General features: G+C 38.0%; 1 long non-coding RNA gene across 1 annotated transcript in view; it reads right to left on the reverse strand.

Moving 5' to 3' along the window:
- LOC136247571 (uncharacterized) overlaps positions 1–14,940 on the reverse strand; it is a 35,027-nt gene extending 20,087 nt beyond the window's left edge. The window contains exons 1-2 of the long non-coding RNA XR_010697647.1: positions 14,806–14,940; positions 2,628–2,936 (exon numbers count right to left, since the gene is read on the reverse strand). This is a non-coding gene — a long non-coding RNA (uncharacterized lncRNA). The remainder of the gene's footprint in view (positions 1–2,627; positions 2,937–14,805) is intronic.
- Between the last annotated feature and the right edge of the window lie 2,893 nt (positions 14,941–17,833).

A 17,833-nucleotide genomic window follows, 5' to 3' on the forward strand; every position in this document is an offset into this window, starting at 1 on the left:
TTTTCAAAGCATTACCCCAAGTGGTTTATCTGGTAGGCGTGGCAAGCATAATAAAATAATAATAAAAAATTAGCTAATCTCGATTGCGTAATTATTACACACTGTTGAGTTTTTCGCTGTATCTTCCTGGTTTTTAGCTCGATTTCTTTTAAACCACAAAAGGTTTGAGATTCAATAGTTAACCTATTCACCCACCGATTTTCAGCTTCTTCCCATACGCGGTTTACCCTGTAGGCGTGACAACATATTGGTGTTATTTTTCGTGCATAATCGCTCATAACTCTTTGGCTGTTTATGGTATTCCAGCCAAAGTTGGTACCGAGATGCGCCTTTATACCCCCCTTCTGTGTGCCAAATTTCAAGGCAATCGGATAACGCATTCGCATTTTATAGCAGTTTTTGTAAGTGTGCGAAAAGAGGAAGAAAAATAAGAAGAAAAAAAAACGAAGAAATTAAGCCAATTTTTGAAGTCGCATATCTCAGGAATGCCTGAAGCGATTTCGCTCAAATTTGGAATGTGGAGTACCAAAGTTGGAGGGAATGTACACAGCAAAATTTGTCTTGTTTCATCAAGGAAGCACAGAGCTACGGAGGTGCGAAAATTCCGTTTTCTTTCTTCCTGTCAATATACTCACGGGGTTGCGCGCCGGCTTCTTGGGCCGCACGACACACTACCGTGTGTCTTGATCTCTTTAGCAAACAGTGAAAGAAGACTTGAATTAAAATATCACACAGTATATACTCTATAGTATGGATCAAAAAGGTGTAGGCATGGCCCACGAAAAAACGTAACCCAAAACCAGCCTCGATTTTCCCTGACGACAATGAGGCAAGTAAAACTAAGCTCAAACAAGCTTTCAGATCAACCTGAAATGCTTTCAACAATGCTATAGAATTTTTAAAAAAAAATTATTAAACAGAATTTTCTACTGACTGCCTAACTGACTGATGCCTTCAGACAAGCGTAACTCAATAATGACTAAAAAACTATGAGCTTGATTTTTTCACTGTTTGATATCACTTTGGACCGAGAGGTGCCTTTTGGTGAACCGCTGTATGTACAATGCATTCTTCATGGACTTACCAGTATACTTGTTTGTGTCCTATTCATCTTTGCTGACAGTGAAAAGTGTTGAATTGGCGGTGACATGTGATGGCTTCCCTTCGTAAAGGAAATCGTCTGTATTTTTCATACTTTGATTGCAGAGGTGCTTTTCGAACAGTTCTTGATGTGTAATGGGTTGAACATATAGCTGACAATGAAGCATAATGGATACTTCACTTCTCAAATGATAATTGATATAGCTGGGGCGTATGGCACTATTTCTTTCTTTTGATGTGGTATGTGTGGGTTCACCAGTCATAATTATTTACAAAAAAGTTAACAAGCAAAATTTTTGGAATTTTCAACAATATTAGGGACCATAGCACATCAATAAAATGTACTGGAGTAGTGCATGATATTAAATCACAGTAAAACAATAAGAAGTGTTTGAGCACAAAAGCATACATTATGTGCTTGTTTACACTGCAGTAAAATGTGACATCATCATTAGCTGTTGCAGCCTTCCTGCGTGGCAGCATGGGTGGATATAGATCTAAAACTGTGTCTCCCGGTTCATGGTGAACACAATGGCAAGTACAAATCTGAATTCTGTAGCCTTTTTCATTTGATTGAATAAATAGGCTCAGTACAAATCAATTTTTTTTTGCTTTCGTTGTTAATTTAACAGAGAGGCAGTACATCAGCTTTTCTTGCTGTATTTATTATTGTTATACCTCCAAAATTACACACCAGATAAGGCTGAAAGTGTAATAGCCTACTGGTTATTCCTTCTAGACAACAAGTCATAAAATGAATCATGTGAATTCTGCTGGAGATTGCAAAATGTACCTACACAGGGCCGCCCACAGCGGGAAGGGGAATTTTGCTCTGGGTCTGAGCCTGAAAGGGGCTCCAGGGGCCCCTTTGAATACCTGTTTACTACTGTGAGTCTTGATATGCTACATAAGCATACAAGTATGCGGTAATATGTGGCCGGGCCTACGAAAATAGGGCAAGTGGGCACACAAAATTTGCATACTTTTTCAAACTTCCATGACCCATAACTTTTTATGTTTACCGTATGGCCATGTAATTTTCAGCACTTGTTAAACATTTACAGTTCTTGGCTATATAATACAAGTGACAGAATGTAACTATTCCATCATAGTGCTGAGATAGGACTCACTATGTTATAGGGTGTAGTTTGTGCCCCATGCCGGCTATTTTTTCAGTCCCGATCACATTTAGTATTGTTTTTGTTACTTTCTAGTGCAAAAAACAAACTTTTCTCCTCGGAATTTTTGCACAATTGTAATTACCTTTTAGGTCCACTAACTGCATCACTTTAATTCTGTAGCTATTAGCCTTTGATCACTTAAGACAAGCAAGCATCAGAGACTATTGTCACAGTGACTGATAATCTTTCTTACCACTCTAGTAGCTATTACTGCAAAAGGCTAATAGAGCAGTTATGAAAGATAAATTCCAATCAGTGTAAATCAATTTTCATGAAATTTTAATTAGAATTTTTGCACTAATTATACAATACACCATTTTGCATATAAGTTCATACACAGTTAACCTTTTTTTAATCATCTACTGCTTGCTTCATATGCATAGCTAACTGCCTTGCTGTTCCATCACCATAGTACTCCATGATATACAACATCATATAGAAGGAATCTGATTTACCAGCTGTGAAGTTATTGCTAATTTGTGTCAAAACATAGTTGGCAATCTTTACTCCGGTGTAGTTTGCAAGATTAACTCCAAATGGGAGTAATTTTACTGTAACAAGTGGTTTTGTAAACCTGCTCAAATTGTTGCAAATGACCGTTCTTAAGTTGTCAATATTATTACTAAACACACTGTTAGCCATTAATCACCTTTCCTGCAAACAAATTCCGACATGTAATACTAATGATGTAGTGTGCAGTACACAAAATGTGTATACAGAAATGTGTAAAAAACATTGAGAAATAGTGCTTGGTATCTATAAGTATAACTAGTATATATGAAGTAAGGATCCAAATGATAAAAAGTAGTGAAACAAGAGATGAACAATGGTAGCTATTACAGCATAGCTCAGTGGGAAAATTCCTACATGGCCATGTTATAACAATTGTTTTGTTCAATGCCCAAGTAGGGATTTCCCACCAAGATATGCTGTAATATCATCATTCATCTATTGTTTCACTACTTCATTTCTAAATTAACAAATTTTAAGTTTTTTAGTTTTTTTGTTATAGCATACAGTTATACCAAGAGTACATTGTAATAGAGTAGGGAGGAGAGTGTCTAACTTCAGTGGATTAACCAAACTCACTGCACTCAGACCTTGCACAATCAACTATAGCCATCAAAGGTAACAATGGCTTGCTCTATGAAGGAGTTGCAATATTTCTACTGCTTCAATTAGAAAATACCAACAATCTTCTGTATTACTAGAAGTTTTATGGATTGAAGTAGGAGGGTTTGAGCGCAGTGTGTTTGTATGGATTATATTGAGAGTTAGTCATTTTTCTCCCTCTTCTATTATTATGTACTCTTGGTTATACAAGTGTGACTGTTTTATCATGGTGACTGCTTCATTAGAGTATCTCAAGTCAGCCTTTACTACCAGGGGGCATGTCACTATTTCATATTTTCATTGTGTTAGCATTATTAATGTAGCTAGACCAATAATAAGGATGTGTGGTCATCATGATCAATTATTATTAAGAGGTATGGTTGATTGTTATTAATCAACCAAGATCATTAATGGACATTGTGTGGAACCAATTGTGAAGTTATAGGTATCTACCGAGCATAAGCACTTTCAAGACTGTGGTCAGTCAGGCAGGGCAGGCAGGCTGTTTCAGTGATTTTTAAAACTTCTATATCCGCCTGCCTGTGTTTTCTTGCTTTTCATGTTGTACATGATGTTAGATAGACTAATATTATTCTGTAATTTTTGTCATGAAAGATGTCTCTAGGATGGCTTTTAAAGGTGGCATTCTAAGCAGCACATGTCACTTTTGGGGGGATTGGAATTGGTTAAACACTGACCCCATTACAATCCTGGAGTTGCTACCAGTTTGCGGCTTAAGTACAAAACATAAAAGTTAATGTAAAACATGCATATAGAGCAGTTGTTTGACAGAGGCATCCAGCCATAGATTAATTGTTACCGTCAGGTTTACTAGAGTGCCAAATTTTCGTAGTGTAAAATTTCCATAACTTTTAAATTTTTTTGCTATTATATATAATATATATTATTTAGAAATGCATGCTTGAGAATCAAATTTGAGTGGCAATAATGAAGATGTTCACAGGACTTATAAACTAGCAGCATTACTTTGTTCTCATTAATTGTACTATCTGATTATCCACAAAATGCATACCTCACACACGGCCGCACTCTGGTATATCACTACTTTTCGTCGTAGTTAACTCTGCTTTGCTTTACTTGGACAGAGGCCTGAGTCAAATGCGCTCAAATTTTTGCCCAAAATGCTTTCAGGAATTTCCCACAATTTAACCTATTATGCTCTTCAGTGTTCCCACTATGCTTGCATTATACTCCTGGGTTAGTAACATTTCTTACAATATTCTTGGTAGATTTTAATTGGTGAATGCTCTATTAAAGCATTTCACTGCAAAGTGACTGTTCTATTAAAGAGTATCCATTTAAGAAACCATTGACTGCTCTATTAGGAAGTATCAATCTATTTTCATGGAATCAAGCTCCACTGTTTGAAATATCTGCTAGCATTATGTTGGCATAGCTGCTTTTTACTATGCTGGCATATTTGACGCAGGACACACACTTTTTTTTATAGCTATAAGCTTTTATAGCGTTAAGCTAGGATTTCAAACCTTTTGTTAGAATAAGCATACTCTCAATGTTAAAAACGGAAGCAGATCTAGGTGGGTTTCCATGGTTTTGGCAGAAATTCCTTAGATTACAGTGAAAGAATATTACTGAATTGACAATTTATCACAGTGCAACACTGTTTTAAATATAACAGCGATTTTAGTGGCATACAACTGCAGTCAACTAAATATCCATTAACCCTTAGTAACACTTCATCTCGCACTGCACTACAATCAAGATGCTCTAATAGAGCAGTCACAAATACACTCTAATTAAGCAGTCAAAGTTACAGCTTAGTTACAACCTCTGACTAGCACTGCATTGTGCTGTTACAGGAAATTAAGTTGCTAACTACTTATGGACTTTACTATATAAAAACACAGCTCTTGTAGAAATGTGACTGTTCTATTAGAGTGGTTGACTGCTCTATTACAGTGTCTTGATCTACTTCCAAGCATTGACTAATTGAAGTGGAGGAGCCACACCCCTGCCCATACTACAGTATATATACGTACGAGCTCTTGTGAAAAATTGAAGGATAGAGAAAATGGTGAGTATGTCCAAAGGTGTGTGCAATCATCTTTGTCTTAAATAAACACCTTAAAATTAATATTTCTGATAAAAGATCACACCAGAATATGCTGTGATTTTTCAGAGGGTCTTTGGCTATTGCAGATGTTTAGTACTACTGAGACACAGTTAGTGAATTGACTTGTGTTGTAAAAATGACATTAGCAAAGTTCATAAATTATGTAATTAGACAGCGTGCATTTTGTACAGTTGAGTCTGTATCGTATTAGTATAAAATTATTGAACATTGGACCAGGGTGAAAAATATCACAGTCATATTTGGAGTTTGTCCGAAGATGACACTGTAGTATCCCAGTATTATCTTGATTATACTTAGCTAGGTTAAATACAGTGACAATATGTCTTTGTAGGGACAGATGATTTTCTTCTGACTTTATTAAGGAGATGGCTGCATTATATAGCTGCTTTGTAGCGTAAGCCACCAATTATCGTCAGTCACCTAAAGCCCATTTACACTGGCTTTAAACTGTATTAAACTGGTTTAATTCTAATGCAGTTGCAGTGGGTTTACACTGTTGTTATGGTCAAGTGGTTTAGGTGAGTCCCTAAGTGTTAATTTAATTTAACAAGCACATCTAAAACCCATAAGCACTGTACTTTTCACCACAAGGTTTAACAATGGAGTTAGTATGTTGTCTACTAAGCATGTGGTTAATTCTCAAGTTGTTACAAAGTAGAAGGCAAGCTGCAAGAAGACACAGAGTAAGGTTATTTCTTCAAAAGCAATTGAAAAGATATTATATGTTACTATCAGAGATTTTATCCAGTGTCAGTGTTTACCAGAGCTCATTAATAGTGGAAAGGAGAATGTGGGTAAAACAGAGGAGCAGTGACTGGTGGGACAGGGTTGTCATACAGTTTGATGATGAAGAATGGCGAGAAAATTTTTGTATGAGTCGAGTATTATTCAACTATTTATGCAGTGAATTAAGGGAGAATATAGAAAAGCAAGACACTAGATTACGATGCTCTGAAAGTGTTGATAAAAGAGTTGCTATTACCCTGTGGCGTTTGGCAACAAATTCAGATTATCGGAGTATTGGGCACATGTTTGGGATTGCCAAAGGTACTGTATGTGTAACATTACATGAAGTTTGTAATGCCATAGTACAAGTTCTAATGAAGAAGTACATTAAGTTTCCATCTGGTGAACAGCTAAAGGAAACAATAGATGGATTTGAAAGATATCATAGTTTTCCCCAATGTGCTGGTGCTATTGATGGTACTCATATTGAAATTTTAGCTCCAGAGGAATATGCAAAGGATTACTACAATCGTAAAGGCTATTACTCTATTTTGATGCAAGCTGTTGCTGATCATCGCTACTGCTTTACTGATATTAACATTGGTTGGCCTGGGTCAGTACATGATGCTCGTGTTTTAAAAAATTCACAACTTTATAAAAGAGCTAGTCAAGGAACACTTTTACCAACTAACTGTAGCAAAGTCATAAATGGTGTCAGAATTCCGTTAATCACATTGGGAGATTCAGCATACCCACTTTTTAAAATGGCTAATGAAGCCCTATTCTGACAATGGTCATCTGACGTCATCAACAAAAGATTTTAATTATATAGATTAAGCCAGGCTCGAATTGTCATTGAAAATGCCTTCGGTAGACTTGAAGGAAGATGGCGATGTTTGTTGAAAAGAAATGACACGGACCTTCACTACTTACCTAACGTCACTGCAGCTTGTGCTACATTGCACAACATGTGTGAAATACACAAGGAACATTTTAATGAAGAATGGTATAGCAGCAGTGACCATACCTCCATGGATAATGGAATTCACTCATCAACTGCCAGTAGTGCAACCGATGCTACTGCTGAAACTATAAGAAGTGCTTTAAAAGATTATGTGTTATCGCATCCACTTTAAACACTAGAGCATACAAAAGACATAAACCCTAAATCAGTACACATGCTATGTACATATTTCATAGTGTTTATTTCACAAGTACTTGTCTTTCCTAATAGTTAAAAGGGGGTCTTTCATCGGGAAGCATGTCTTCTGCCTGTTGATAGTTGAACTGTGCATGTGGTGAATTGTAATAATATGTGTGAGGTGAAGCTGCAACTGGCATGGAGGATGAGTGCACCCTACCCATCATCATTCTCATCATTCTCTCTTCATGCTCTCTCTTCCTTTCGCATTTTTTCTTCAAATTCAAAAAACCCGAGTTTCAGCTTGCTGTTGCTGTGCCATGAACTTGTCAACAATCCCTCCAACCACCTTTTCCATGGCAGCACCCTTTTTGCTCAACTTGTAGCTGCAACACTTTTGGGTTGTGTGGAGCCAGATTGTCTATCTGAATTTTTGTCTGTCTTTTGTGAACCACTACTACCTTGTCCGGAATTATCAATGAGTGCTGGGTTATCGTCTTGTGTCAGAAGGCTATCAACTTGTGTCAAATTATCATCACTAACTTGCGTCTGGTCATCATCAACCGTCTGGTCATCATCAACCTGTGTGAGATCATCATCATCAAGTTGAGTGGGATCATTGACTTGTGTCAAATTGTCATCAAACAGTGAATACTCTACATCATCAACTAGTGTAATATCATCATTCCCTTGACTAACACTGACATTGCCACTACTCCCTTGCATGCTTTCTAATATAGTTAGTGGCTGTACAGCAGCACGTTTACACATGATTTTGTCAAGTAATTCAAACTGCTTCCACTCTTTCCTTCCCTTTCTTGTTTGTCTGTTGTTGTCTTTTATCTTTTTATAGTCAGTTTTCATATTCTTAATCTTTTGTCTACATTGTACCCAGTCCCTTTCATAGCCCAATTCTACCATTTTACTAGCTACCTTCTCAAAGACAGTTTTGTTTCTTTTGGCTCCATCAAGTTGGTGTTGAATCTTAATTATCATCACTCCAGATTGCAATTAGTGCTTTTACTTCACTGTTAGTCCACAATATGCCTCAAGTCGCCATAGTTAAACTGGATTAACAGCTGTCACCTGTTTACACTAATAATCTAAGTGGTTTTCAAACTACCTGCTGAGGTGGTTTAGCTAAACTAGTTTGAAGTCACCTCAAACCACTTTGGAATGGGTTTACACTTGTAAGGTTCTGAAACTGGTTTAATGCACTAGTGTAAACAGGGGGGTTTAGAAAACCTGGACCGGTCCGGTCCGGGTTTTCTAAACCCCCTGTAAACAGGCCTCTATTATCATCACAAAACTTTAAAAAAATAAAACCGGTTGTGTTGATGGTAAATATCTCGGAATTCAGATATCTTGCCTAGACAAAGCAAGGTAAATCTAGGTTATTTTACATTCTTTTTCTACAGATATGTCTCCATTTTGTCCCTATAGATGAAGTACATGGGCTGATACTGTGAAGCAAGCTTATAAGAGACAAAAGTTTGGATGGTTTGAACAAACAGAAAGAAGGCCATGTAGGAAGCCTCGAAGTAGATCCTCACCGGCAATGATAGTCACCAATCCATCAAAGAATCAAAGGATACGAATGTAACTCCACCTATAAAGTTATGGAGGATTGTAGGAATGGATTTAGTGCTACACATGAGTGTGGTGTGTCAAGAACGACACTGCAAGATGGAATTTGGAAGGGTAGTGAGACATGGCAGTAATCCTGGACCCCAGCCATACTTGAATCAACCTGAGGAGAGCAATATTTTAGTGGAAACAACTACAGTTGGTTATAACAGGAGCCAAAAGCTGGTTGTACTTTTCGAATGAAGAGGTCTGCAAAGAAACAAAGCTTGTTAGCTACCAGCCAAAGAAAAAGATAGCTGCATGACGTAAGTAACACAGTGGGTGGATGCATATCAATTTAATGGACGAAGAAAAATATAGTAGAGAGTCACTGCAGTTACCAGCAGACAGCCGATTATTTCTTTTGATTTGCATTACCACAATCCAGCAGTTACGAGGTAAAGCAATTGAGCAGCAATACCACAGAACTGTTCTCATTCAATAAAGATCCAGCTTTTGTTTAGATGTGCTTCAAGTGCTGCTAGAACAATTCGCCGTTTGCTGAAAAAGTTGCAATGTTTGGTTTGTACGAATAAAATACGGAGCAAATCCTAGCTATGGATGTGTGCAAGCAATGGATTCATGAGCACTATACTACACTAACATTATTAATGTGCAGCTGAAATGATAGCTAAGTTAAGTTCAAGGAACTGTTCTACCCATTTAAATTAGAGGTGCACCGATATGGAAATTTTCCAATATACCGATAACCGATACATTGGTTACAAAAATTACCGATTCCGATATCGACAGTATGGACACTACAATAAATGTTAAAAAATGTGGCAAAAAGCTTAAAAGGTGGTCACTTAAAACCTTTGTAAAGAAAAAACAAAGAATTGTGAAAAGGTGATGATAAAAAGGTGTGCAAAAACGAAAAAATAATATGACCAACTCAGGATTTGATCCCTGGCCAGCATGAAAACCTCCACAACTTTAACCTCATGCTATAACCATTGTGCTACCAAGTCAACTACACTACACTGTGTAGTACTTATGTGTAATATTTGCTCATATCTGCTAAAAAGTCAACTTATCACCGATACCGATATGGCACACCTCTAATTTAAATGTACGTCGTGTGTATGTGCGTATGTAACAGTCTCAATTGAAAAATCTGGTAATTGGTGCTAATGCTTTCAAATTATGGATAAAAGGTATAGAATGTGTAAATTCTTTCAGAAAGTGCATTGTTGCATCTTTTTCTTAGTAAAGTTATTCATACGAAGCCACAAAGCTGTTTGTGGTTATTTGTAGGCTTCTCCACCTTAATTACTGAATTACAATGAAACCTTACACCAATTATTCAACTAATTTCATTGGAGCTGAGCGAATATTCGAATACAGCGAACTACTATTCGTTTGAGCCTTAGCAATCACTAACATGAACTATCTTTGTTCAACAGGTTCAGCCAAAATTGTTACTAAAATGCCAAAATTTCTGTCAGTTGGGTGCATTCAGTTGGTTAGCTCTCTACATGTCAGCTTTTAGACTTGCACTACTAGAACTGCATAATAAACAACACCATGCAGTAATTCATAATTATAGTGTTTATTCAATCAAAAGTGCTCCCAACAATCTCAGATGGCTAATTTTTCCTGTGGGGGCATGCCCTGAGACCCCTTAGTTGGTGTGCTTTGCACACGTGTTGAGTGATTTTCACTAACATCCACAATAGAATACCACAGATCTGCCCTTGTTGCCTAAATCCGAAACATCTCTGAAAATTTCAAGATCTACCACTGTGTTTCGTGTGCCTGTCACAATGATAGCTAGGGTTTCAACTCAAATAGGAAGGTGTTGCATTTTGTTTTTTTCACAGATTTTTTTTTTTATTGTTTCACTTTTTTTGTACATACAAGCATACATACCTCAGTCAAGCACAATGATGAAGCAACAAGTGCTAATCTTGATCTTGGATTGTTTACAGCATTTGATATCAGCATAATTTTAACATAAGTAAATATCCAAAAAGCACGTGGCCAACAATCCCATTACAGCTATACAGGATGTGCTGTAGAAATACACTAATTGTGACTCACAGATCACCCTAAGATACAGCGATTTTCGAATAAGCTGTCTAATGTAACTATTCTGGTATTTTTGGTCACATGACCAATTTTTGCATGTTTTGGTGTGTTAAACTTATGCTGTCATAACGTTGATACCCAATGCTACAAGCAATCCAATAATAAAGTAGCAATTGTTTGCTTTATCTTGAAGGTTACTTTGTGTGAAAATCTCCAAAATAATAATTGGAATCACCTTTCTATTTTGAGTTGGAAACTCTATAATAGTGCAGTAACTGCAGCACGAGAACAGCTAAATATTTTGTTGCAACCCTTCAAACAGTCCCCCAGAATCTGGGGATTCAGAATGAATTGGCTATTGGTAGGGTTTGCAATGTGAAACATCACCAATCAACCACCTAATTTTTATCTGTTAGGCAAAGTTTAACTAGAATAACACCAGTGTGGCAGCCAAGTTCATCACATTCTTCTGGTAGAAAATAATAAAGATGTCTTAAAATGATGTGATTTTTTGTTGCAGCGGTTCGTAGGATTCTTCGTATGCCATAATATTTACTCTCTCAACATTGCTTAAGTATCTCTACCATCAACCCAAGGTATCAGTGGTTTGATTTCATTGGTCAGTTTTCGGTGGCAGCATGATTTGTGCGGCTTTTGGAGACAAACAATGTTTTTTCTTCAGAGCAGCAACTGCACTATGTATCAGCAATGACCAATACTAGGTAAGTACCTGCGTGTGGAGTATGATCGTAATTAAAGCTTGTTAGCCATCTATATGCTGAAATTCGGCCAAAACGATGCAATTTTTCCAAAACAAATACCAGAAAGGTATAAATCAGTGAAACAGTCTAAAACAGCAAGGATACGAAGCTTATAAATACGTATCTAACACTACCGCTATCTCTCCCAGTATACGTAAAAAGCAATCCAATGGATGAAATAGGCACTCACGTGGTCGAAATTTGAATCATGGGAATACCCATTAAATTGCTTTCATTTCTGAAAAGAAACCTTGCAGTACGCTCCTTTTGTAAATATGTGTTCATTATTCACGTTTGGGCTAACTCAAGTGTGTCTTATATAGTGATGGCATCATAAGGAGAGTCTTAGACTGCTGGGCTAATTGAGATGCGGAATGTAATGTATACAAACTTAATCTGAAGTGATTTTAAAGTCACTGAAATAGATTATGCTTGTATTTTCCGCAATTTAAATTTTGATCACGTGAGTACTTATTTCATGCATTGAATTGCTCTATGCATTTACTGGGCGAGATAGCGGTATTGTCAGGTGCTTCGTTCCCTTGCTGTTGGAGACTATTGTTTCACTGATTTATCAACCTTTCTGGGAAAAGGTGTGTAGTATCACATGATTGTAACTTAAGAAAATGGCGGAGTGAGACGAAAATGTGATCGATGCAAAATGAATTTTGATAATCACGCATGTGACGGAAGAGGAAAGATGACCTATCAAACTTCATGGAATTTCTTCTATACAACTATTGTGTGTTAGGCAAATGTCTTTTGTGAGATGTCTTTTGTGAGACTCAAGAACATTTTACTGACATTCTTGTGATCTTGATTTTAAGTCAATAGCTTTTGTATGCTGCTTGAAATTTCTTTTTATAAATATGATATAAATGTGACTGAAACTGTTATAAATCAAGGCTACTGTTCTGTATGTAAAAATCCTTCTGTGGCAACTTGCATAGTATGAAGCACATTCTGTGCAAGCACCTTGAGATTTATGGCACCACAGAAATTTCTCAAAATGTATGTTTGATGTTTAATCAACCACGCCTCCAGTGGGTGTGTCATGAACTAGCCCTTGAATTATGATATAAGTCAAGTTAGTTTCCACTTAGAGTCCAAAAATGATGTACTAATGTTTATCTAGTAGAAAGTTATTGGTATTTTAAAGTTTGGGCATTTATGAATGCAAGCACCAAAGCAGAGCAGCAACTATGCCATGAGTCAACAATGACCTGTACTAGGTAAAGTACCTGCATGTGGAGAATGGTCAGAACTGAAGCTTGTTAGTCATCTGGCTGAGCCATCTATATGCTGAAATTCGGCCAAAACATATGATGTGCCATGATGTGATGAGTCTTTTCACATTTACCCCAGAGCTGCATGTAGTGTAAATGGGGACGAAGTTACAGCAGGTTTTGTAAGTATACATGAAGAACTTAGTACCTTACTATTGTTTAAGAAAAAAAATCTTTGGTACCATCGTGATAACCCATCGTTAAGGAATAAAATGGTAGTTGATTCATGGAAATAGTACACATGAATGTCGAGTTATAAGACTTTGAATGAAAAGGTGCAAACTCTTAACGTGTAAATTTTGGGCATTTATGGATACACGTACCAATGTCCTGTGCTCCAAAGGAAGAAACATTTTTTGTTGTCAAAAAGCTGCACAGATCCTGCTGCCAGCAGAAAATGACCAATAAAACTGTCTGTCTGTCTGTCTGTCTGTCATAAACTGTCTTCTTTCATGGCCTTTTTGCATTTAGTCATCCAGCACATGCTTTCTTGTGCTAGGGATGGTTGGCAAGGCAGCATATCTAGCCCTAACCATTCAAATCAAACCGCTTTGAGTTGATGATAGACTACTTGAGCAGTGTTAAGAGTGAACATCGTGGCATACGAAGAACCCTACGAACGCTGCAACGAAAAATCACGTGGTTCTAATACATTTCTATTGTTTTCTATACCAGAAGAAAGTTACAAACTTGGTTACTATGTTGGTATTATTCAAGTTACACTTAGCCTAACACATAGGTAGTTGATTGGAGGATATCGAGTTTTCATGTTGCAGATCCTAGTATTGCAGTTACACCACACCCTTTATCTCCTGCCCAAATATATATAAGGAAAGAAGCGGTCTGGGTACAAGACTAGCAAGGCAGTGGTGTCCTTCCAAATAAACTGTGATCGGATTTTCGAAAATCAGCCACTTTATATAACACATTTGACACTTCAAATATTTATGGTTGAAATAAAGCATTGCTATGTACCAATCAACTTCAAATTATTAGCCTGTACCTTGAATTACCAGAAAAGCTTTGAAATATTTAAATAACTACATATGTACTGTTACGGGAGCACACAGTAAAGCATAAAATTCTATTTATTTCACCTGTGACAAAGCAGTTGATTTTCCAGTCACATACCCGGCTACATGTACCATAGACAGATTATCGAGAAAGGGATAGAAAACTATCACGTGATTCATTAAAATTTGTTGTAACAATCAGCCTTACGCGATTCTTTATCACAAACTAGTGGCACAAAAGTACTCCCTAGTATAAATGATCACTTGTGCATCTAGACGTTCCATCAACTATCCACTGCCTGGTCAAGCCGTGCGCACTCCCCGCCAGTGATTCTGACACCAGCCCACGAGCTTGTGGTACACCTTAACCAGCGACAGGAATGAAATTGGATAATTCTTGACAGATCTAACGCTTCATTGATGAATCACTTCATGCCCTTTGAAGTGCGAATTTGTGGTATGGCTTACTCCTTTGACCATAGATTAGTTTATAAATCTATGCTCTGACTAGGTGGCTCTGCTTTGAGTTACGAAGTCGCCTTGTGTTACTCTACAAGAAGAAAACTACTTTTCTCTGCAAACGTAAGAGAGTTTACAAAAGGTGTAAATGGGACTAGTACTGTCCGAGGAGAGGAGTGCGCTCAGTAAAGACTAGTTTTCAATCCTCTCTCTCGATAATTTATGCCATAGATAGTACCCCGACGACTCACTTGATACGTGTGAAATAAAATTCTTCGGCTGGTTACTAAGGAAGTAGTAGGACGCTGGGTAGGTCGTGACTTTTCTGATGGAAAACAAAACAGCTTTTTCCGGTTTTGGAGTATGTGCACTTGAATCATTATACGTTACCCGGATATGAAACATAGCGGTGCGCTCCAATAGCAACCGTACATTTTCGCTAATATATATAGCAATGTTAAGAGACTAGTGTTATAATTATGTTACTTTAATCACTACATTTACAAAAGCAAAAAACAAACTACTGTTGATGTATTAAAATTGAATCCCGCTATCACAGCTTGTTTAATTCAAACCCACAACACAGCTTGCTTGCTTCCCTATATATGAAAAGAGAGATCAAGACACACGGTAGTGTGTCGTGCGGCCCAAGAAGCCGGCGCGCCACACCGTGAGTATACTCTCGTTAATTATCTATGGTCGTACGTACCAGTCAGGGCACTACCAGTCAGAGCACTTTTTGAGTATTTTTTTGATCGATTATCGTTTGTGGGATTGGTGTGGCATGGCCTCGTCGAGTTCTCAAGTCGACAGAAATGAAGTGGACATTGTTTGCAGTGCTTTAAACGCGAAGCTACAAACCAAGAGCTTTTTTTTTCCAAGTGTAAAAAAATTTTTTTTAAATAATACAGTTACAATACAAATTACTCTACAACTAAACTACAAACACAATTAATTACAACAGGGGTTTGGAGAAAGGAAAATCAGAGTTCTCACACTGCAAAGCCCAGTACCGTAAAATCATACGGGCATTGTTTGTCCATAAAGAAACTGAAAGTTGTTGTAACAAATGTTTACGAGCCTGTTTGGTTGATGCACCACTTCTGGCTGTGGTGCGTTCAGTGATGGTACGAAGGGTTTGAAGCGCAAATGGTGACCAAGGACCAAAAGTTTCTACAACAAGTGGGACAAAGTCACACCCTGCCTCCTCTACAGCATCTTGATGTCTCTGGTCCTTGGCTAACTCACCAGCTGCAGCAGCTATCCCAGCACAAGAAGAAGAAAAAGAAATGTGAGAAGGCTGGGTAGTGCTACGAACAGACACATCAAAAATATAAGCTGGACAACCATGCTGAAAATCAGGGTGGTACACATCACCTGGGCAAGAATTATCTTCATAAGAAACACGTTGTTCCTTCAAAACTCCTGAGTGACTCTGGGACAAAGCATGACAAACAATGTCAACTGACTAGAGCATCATCATGATGGCGACGAATTCTCATAGGACCATGAGAACATTCTAGAAGATGGTCACCAAATTGGTTAATGGAAGTAAGACACACACATAATGGGGAAAGTGGAAATAGAGGGATTCCAAGCCACAAACGAAGGCCAACACCAAACTCAGGACCAGGAATAGCCAGAGCAAGGGAGACTTGAGGAATAGCTTTGAGCCATCCACTGCTAGTACCACATGAGTGAGAGAGAGCAGTAAGTCGAGCACGGTCGAACCAAGAGCTTGTCTAGTGGCTCTAGCCGCTGTATTTCTTTTGGTTGAAAGATTGTCACACCTTGTGAATTCGAGCGCCATGCTGGTAAATCATCATCTAGAAACTGGAAATCTTCGATTCGCTGCCGTGGAAAACCGTTGTCAAGTTTTATTGAAATGTGTGAGACTTCTGATGGCAAGAAACGTTGTCGGTTTGTCACTGCTAATTGTGAGGCTACTTCACAGCTCCCTAGCGGGAACTCTTCTCAATTGTTGATTTCTTCCTCTGCCCCAGTATCCGCTGGAGAAAGCTCGCCTAATCTACCAAACTTATCGGATTTTCCGCATGCTTCAGATGCAATATTCACTTGGGGTTCCATGGACTCCAAAGTTTCTGTCATGCTTTGGAAGCAACCTATCAAGAAGTTGTTCATTGGAGAAGTAACTGTTTTAAAATTCCTAATGGAAATGTTATCAAAAAGTTTGTAGGGTCTGCCCTAGAAGGTATTGCGTTAAAGGCAGCTTTTACTTTGTGTTCCTTGGCTCTTCAGAAGCCTTCTCAATCTTCAAAAAGTAAAGATCATATCTCGTATATTGAAAGACGTTTGAAGTTGTGGATGGATGGCAATCTGAATGATTTAGTACTAGAGGGGCGAGCTATTCAACAAAGACTCAGCAACGTTTCAACTGTTCTGATCCAGATGGTAGATTAGCTTACTCTTTTGCCAAGCTTATGTTTAATGGAAAAACCAAGCACGCCTCGGACATACTTTCAGGACAGGGAAAGGGTAGGCTTCTCCACTTGTCTGAGGTTACTGAGGCTAAAGAAAATACAACAGTACGAGATGTGCTTGAAAATAAACATCCTTCTGCTGCTCCACTTTACCCTGAATGCCTGAATGTTTGGATACTAATACTGATTCCTCTTTGGTATATCACCCAGTTATTTTTGAAGCCTTGGATAGTTCTGTAATTCATGCAGCCGCTCTTCGTACCTCAGGATCTGTAGGACCTTCTGGTCTGGATGCTTATGGCTGGAGACGTTTGTGTTCATCCTTCAAATCTGCCTCTGCTGAACTTTGCTGTTCCATTGCTATTTTAGCTCGTCGTCTGTGTACATCATTTGTTGATCCTGAAATTGTTTTGCCACTTGTGTCGTGTAGACTCATTGCTTTGGATAAAAATCCTGGTGTCCACCCTATTGGTGTAGGAGAGGTAGTTAGATGCATTATTGCCAAGGCTGTTCTGTCAATTATTGGACCTGATATTCAACGTGCTGCTGGTCCTCTACAGCTTTGTGCTGGCCAAACTTGTGGTGTTGAAGCTGCAATCCATTCCATGAGGTCCATTTTTGATGATGAGAAATCTGAAGGTTTTTTACTTGTTGATGCCAGTAATGCTTTTAATTCACTTAACAGGGCAGTAGCATTGCAAAATATCCAGTATACATGCCCTGCTTTTTCGACCATTCTAATCAATACATCGTTTTCCAGCACCATTATATGTTGTTGGTGATGTTATTTATTCCAACGAAGGGACTACTAAAGGGGACCCCCTTGCTATGCTTTTTT

The sequence above is a fragment of the Dysidea avara genome, chromosome 2, assembly GCF_963678975.1.
Source record: "Dysidea avara chromosome 2, odDysAvar1.4, whole genome shotgun sequence".
In the NCBI taxonomy this organism is placed as follows: Eukaryota; Metazoa; Porifera; class Demospongiae; order Dictyoceratida; family Dysideidae; genus Dysidea; species Dysidea avara.